Raw genomic sequence first — 6598 nt, forward strand, 5'->3', positions numbered from 1 at the left:
AAAAGGCGTCTGTCCTACAGCCGTTTTATAAGCTGTGCGATAGGCCCACAAGGCCGCCATTAGCTTGTTGTCCCAGTCACTTCTTGAAGTAGAGACTACCTTTTTAAGCACGTTGACTAAGATTTTATTCGTGGATTCGGCTTGGCCATTAGCCTGAGGGTAATAGGGAGAGGACTTCCGATGAATTATTAGGAAGGTAGAGAGCAGGTGGGAAATCACCTCATTAATGAAGTGCATGCCTTGGTCGCTTACAAGTTCGATTGGACAGCCAAACCGTGAAATGACCTGTTCCCACAAGAACTTTGCAGTGGTTCTAGCATCATTCTTCCTCGTGGCTCGTGGCTCGTGCCTCTTCCCACTTCGTTAGATAATCGGTTACCACTATGATGTAGCGAGCTTGGGAATATTGTGCCGCAGGACTGATAGGTCCAATAAAATCAATGCCCCATTTTTCAAAGGGTTGTCGGGCTATGACAGGGGTCAACTCCATCTTGTCTTTTCGCACAGGCACTTTGGTCCTTTGGCACTCATCGCAGTGCTTTACGAATTTAGCTGCATCGCGGAAAAGGGTGGGCCACCATAGTTGGGATTGTAGCACCTTTCGAGCTGTTGTGTCCCCGCTAAAGTGTCCTCTAGTGATTCTACCATGTGCTTCTTTCAATGCATCGTGCATCTCGTGCTCACATACGTATCTGCGCAATAAACCGTCTTGTCCCAACCTGTAGAGTTGGCCGGCTATCAGTTGGTATGGCTGAATTTTTAGGATAAGTCTTCTCAGCTTGGCCTTCTCAATGGGTCTCTCAGGTAGTCCACTCTCTAGCACTTGCACTATGTCATCAGCCCAATACAGTGTCAGATAAGCTTTGAACAATTCTCTCTCGCTAGACAGGTTAAAGAGATGAGCATCTGATAAATCATCAGGTATGCCTTATCCAGTGGCTTCTCCTGTGGGTATGCGGGACATGTGGTCAGCCATGTAATGCTGCTTTCCTTTGCGTAAAACCACAGAGAAGTCAAACTCCAGTAGAAGGAGTAACCATCTAGCTATGCGTCCCGTAGCGCAAGGCTTGTTCACAAGATATAGCAAGGCTTGATGGTCAACAAAAAAGACAAAGGGAGTGGCCAATAAGTAATGCCTAAATTTCTTTACCGCAAATACCATGGCCAACCCCTCCCTTTCTGTCGTGGAATAGTTCATCTCGGTCTCTATGAGCTGCCTGCTGGCAAAACTCACCGGGTAATCTAAGTTATGTTCACCAGGCTGGCATAGCACGGCTCCAATAGCGAACTTAGAGGCGTCTATGTATGTATACATGAAACGTTATGTTCCAATCTGGGGCTCGTAAGATTGGTGCAGTAATAAGAGCCTTTTTTAACTCCTCATATGCGTGCTGGCATTCCTCAGTCCACTCGAACACTATCAACAGCTTGTACAATGGTCTAGCAATTAGTGCGTAATTTAGTACAAAGCGTCGATAATATCCAGTGTGTCCTAAGAAGCACTGAACTCCCTTGTAGTTATCGGGTGGCGGTAAGTCAACAATGACTCCGACTTTAGAAAAGTCAGTGGCAATGCCATTCCTTGATACTACGTGCCCTAAGATGCATTTGTGTTTCACCCAGAACTGGCACTTTAAGGGGTTCAACGAGAGGTGGTACAACCTACACCTTTCAAAGACAGCTCTCACTTTCTCTAAGTGTTCGGCCCAACTAGAGTGTACGCATAAGTCATCTACAAACACTTCCAGTTCGCGCCTAAGCATGTCCTTAAAGATAGTGTACATTAGGCGTTGAAAAGTCGCAGGTGCGTTCATCAGCCCAAAAGGTATGACAATGCAGGCGAATACACCCCATTCTGTGGTAAAGGCAGTCTTGTGCCTGTTGTCAGGGTGCACTTGCACTTGATTATAGCTCGAGAAACCATCTAGAAAATTGTAGGCTTCTTTACCTGCTACCCTCTCAAGCATGTGCTCGGTGTAAGGTAAAGGATAGTTATCTCTCTTTGTAGCAGCATTCACTTTCTTGTAGTTCACGCACACTCGGATTTTTCCATTTTTCTTCATGACAATCACAATAGGTGATACCCAGTCAGTGTGCTCGATCTCATATATGAATCCTGCCCTCATGAGTTTATCAATCTCCTCTTTTATTGCATGGGCATGTTTGGGATTCATGGGGTAAGGTCATTGTTTTGTTGGCACTGCATCAGGGACTATTGGGATATTATGAGTCACAACCCTAGGGTCGACTCCCTTAAGTTCATCCAATGTCCAGGCAAATATGAGTTTATCAATCTCATATATGAATCCTGCCCTCATGAGTTTTTATGCTGTGCAGCCACTGTTCTACAGGTCGGTGAAAAGTTACTGTAGAAATTGCATCGTATGCTTGTGCGCAGAGACATTGGGAGTTTCAGAATCATCCTTGGTTCCTGTTTATGCAAAATCGTCACTAGGAAGTGGCTGTGTGGTCAAATACCACTTTCGCCAGTTTTGCAGATTTGCCCTTGTGAGGGTGAAGCTGAGTTTTTGCAGTGACAGAATTTTTTGCAGTGTTCTGTAATGGCGTCTGATTCTCTTTCACAGATTGTAACTGAAAAGCTTGACAAGAACAACTTCCAGGCATGGAAGTTTAGAATGACGAATTTCCTTATGGGAAAAGGATATTGGGAATTTGTTGCAGGAAATGAAGAAGAACCAGTTCTTCCTGATGTTCCCAATCAACAGCAAATGCAGGCATTCAAAGCATGGCATGAGAGAGCCAGGAAAGTTATGTACTGGCTGTCTATCAGCATTTCAGACTCTATGATTGTGCATATTCAGGATGCAAGTACGCCAAAGGAGGCATGGGATACTCTGTCAAAGATGTATAGCACAAATACACAAGCCAGGAAAATGCAGCTCAAGCAAGAGTTGCACAATGTGCAAAGAGAAAATATGAGCATCAATGACTACCACATGAAGGTGAAGAAGATTGCAGATGCACTTGCTTCCATTGGGTCGCCAGTGGAAGATGATGATTTAGTTTCTGTGACCTTGAATGGTCTAGGAAAGGATTATGCACAGTTTCGGACATCCATTTCAGTTCGTGAAAGATTTCCTGATTTTGAGGAGTTGATTGCTCTTCTAATTTCTGAGGAGCAGAGAAATGGTGGTGCATCTTCTTCAGGAGGAACTTCAAAAGAAGCTGTCTTCCACTCAAATGTTGGAAGAGGTAGAGGCAGAGGTAGAGGAGGCCGATTTGGAGGCCGTGGTAGAAATCAGAATATGCAGCAAACTCAAGAAAACCAGTCCTATGGAGGAGGATGTGGTAACTCTAGAGGCAGGGGGAGCCAAAGAGGTCGTGGTGGATGGCAAAGAGGTCAAAATGCAAACGGTAATGTTGAATGCTACTACTGTGGTAAAATGGGTCATATGGCTAAAGACTGCTATAAAAAGCAGAATGACATCATGAATGGAAAACTGCAACAAGGGAATTATGCATCTTCTAGTAGACAGGGTGATGACAGAAATGAGCATTTGTTCATGGTGCAGCACATGAACAATTCTGTGACAAGTGCAGAAGAAAGCAATGATGTATGGTATGTTGACTCAGGTGCATCAAACCACATGACAGGTCATGCAGAATGGATGGAGGATGCAAGGAAAATGGAAAAACCAGGATTTGTGGAGACTGGTGATGGTACTGCACATCCGATTGTGCAGATTGGAAAAATTCCTTTGTCTATGCAGGATGGGAAAAAGAAATACCTGTCCGATGTATTTCATGTCCCGAATATCACCAAGAATCTGGTTTCTGTTGGTCAAATGGTTGAGCAGGGCTTGCAGGTCAGATTTAATCCTCATGGATGCTTTGTTGAGGATATGAAAAATAAAGGTCGCTTGATAGCAAAAGGAAAGAAGAAGGGCAGAATGTTTACGTTGGATGCAGACATGTCTGAATTGAGTGCAGCAATGTTTGCACATGGGACCGGTGTAGTTGCAGATATTGATATCTGGCATAAACGCATTGGTCATGTTAATGTACAGCGACTTAAATCAATGCATGCCCAAAATATTGTTGCAGGATTGCCTAGATTCAAGATTGCAGAAATGCATAAGGTATGTGAAGCCTGTCAGTTTGGAAAACAGGCAAGGAAACCATTTCCTAGACATGTTCAAGAGAGTAAGAAGCCATTGGAATTAATCCACTCTGATGTGTGGACTACTAAAGCTGCATCTCTTGGAGGCTGTCATTATTTTGTTACTTTTATTGATGATTATAGTAGAAAAGTTTGGGTGTATTTTATGAAAAAGAAAAGTGAAGTTTTTGGGCATTTCAAAACTCTTAAAGCTATGGTTGAAAAAGAAACAGGCCTGCAAATAAAATGCCTAAGGTCAGATGGAGGGGGAGAGTACCTCTCAAATGAGTTTGCAAGGTTCTTGCAGGAGCATGGCATAAAGCAGCAATATTCATGCAGTCATATCCCACAGCAAAATGGAATTGCAGAAAGAAAAAACAGACATATTGGAGAGGTGTCTCGTGCCATGCTCAATGAAAAAGACCTACCAGATTTTTATTGGGCTGAAGCAGTTGCTACAGCAGTCTACATAATGAACAGGACTCCCACTGCAGCAATACATGGAATGACTCCAGAGGAGAGGTATACTGGTAGGAAACCAGATATTTCTCATTTGAAAATTTTTGGTTGCATTGCCTATGTACATGTGCCAGATGAGTTGAGATCCAAGTTGGATCCAAAAGCTGAGAAGTGCATCTTTATTGGTTACTCTCTGCAGTAAAAAGGGTATAGATGCTATAACCCTTCTACTCGTAAGTTTACAGTGAGCAGAGATGTTGTTTTTGATGAGATGAGTAGCTGGTATAAACCAGTAAATGTGATTGATGATGTAGATGCACAAAATGGTAATGCTGCACAGAATTCACAGCAGCAGTCACAAAATATTAGTGGACCTGGAGCGTCCTCTAGCAGTGGTTCACATTCTTCGCCATGGACAGGCAGATTGAGATCAGGAGAATCTTCTCAAAGTAATGCAGATAGTGGTATGCAGGTATCACGAAAAGGAAAAGAGAAGGTTGATCAGCCCATGTTTGATGTGAATGCAGGTCACTCTTATGTGGATGGTGAATCCAGTGGCTCAGAACAGAGCATTGATGATGAGTTGGATATTCCTTCTATTGTTACACCTGGAGTAAGGAAGACCAGGGATGTTTTGAGAGCACCTGGGAGTGAACCCACTTTGCGCAGGTCTACCAGAGTTAGGTATCCTGTGGATAGACTAAAATATGATGGATTTACAGCCATTCACTATGCATATATGGTCAAGGTGATACAAGAACCAGAACCCACTTCTTTTGAGCAAGCCATGGGAAAAGAAAAATGGGAGAAAGCCATGGATGAAGAAATGGATGCCTTGGAAGCAAATGCTACATGGGAATTGGTACCTTTGCCTAAAGGTAAAAATGCAATTGGCTGTAAGTGGGTTTATAAGGTGAAGCACAATGCAGATGGTTCTGTGAACAGATACAAGGCAAGATTAGTAGTCAAGGGGTATGCACAAACATATGGCATTGACTATGAAGAAACATTCAGTCCGGTTGCAAGGATGGCAACCGTAAGAGCAGTCATTGCTATGGCTGCATCAAAGGGATGGTCTTTACATCAGATGGATGTAAAGAATGTCTTCTTGCATGGTGATTTGCAAGAAGAGGTCTATATGGAGCAGCCACCAGGTTATGTGCATGTTGTTCATCCTGAGTTTGTTTGCAGGTTGAAGAAAGCTTTGTATGGCTTGAAGCAAGCACCTAGAGCATGGTCTGACAAGATAGGACAGTATCTTGTCACTATTGGCTTTCAGATTTCCAAGGTAGATTTCTCACTTTACGTGAGAAAAACAGAGAAAGATATTATGCTACTTGTCATTTATGTTGATGATTTGATTATGACAGGTGACAGTGATGAAGATATCCTTCATGTGAAAATGCTATTGAAGCAGAAGTTTGAGATGAAGGATTTGGGAGAGCTGCGTTATTTCTTGGGCATTGAGGTGATTAGATCACCAAGTGGGATACAGCTCTTGCAGAGGCAGTATGGATTGGACATGCTGTCCAAATATGGGATAACAGGCTGTAAGCCTATTTCAGTTCCTTTGGAGCAGAATGTGAAGCTGAGCGCAGATGCAGGTGAGCTTCTGGAAGACCCTACTATGTACAGACGCATAGTAGGAAGTTTGATTTATATGACTATTACCAGGCCAAATTTGAGCTATGCTGTTGGATTGGTAAGTCAGTTTATGCAGGCTCCAAGGAAACCACATTTGGATGCGGCTAGACGCATACTCAGGTATGTGAAGTCCACATTGCAGTATGGACTATTTTATGAGACTGGGGTTCAGATACAGATGCATGGATACACTGATGCTGATTGGGCTAGTAGTATTTCTGATAGACGATCTACCAGTGGATATGTGTTCTCTTTTGGGAGTGCTGCAGTCACTTGGAGCAGCAAGAAACAGCCTACAGTTGCCTTGTCGAGCACAGAGGCTGAGTACAGGGGTGCAGCAATGGCTGCATGTGAGGTAGCTTGGTTGCATAAGCT

The sequence above is a fragment of the Lygodium microphyllum genome, chromosome 19 (assembly GCF_053477565.2).
Source record: "Lygodium microphyllum isolate KBCC chromosome 19, Lygodium_microphyllum_v1.1.10, whole genome shotgun sequence".
NCBI lineage: Eukaryota > Viridiplantae > Streptophyta > Polypodiopsida > Schizaeales > Lygodiaceae > Lygodium > Lygodium microphyllum.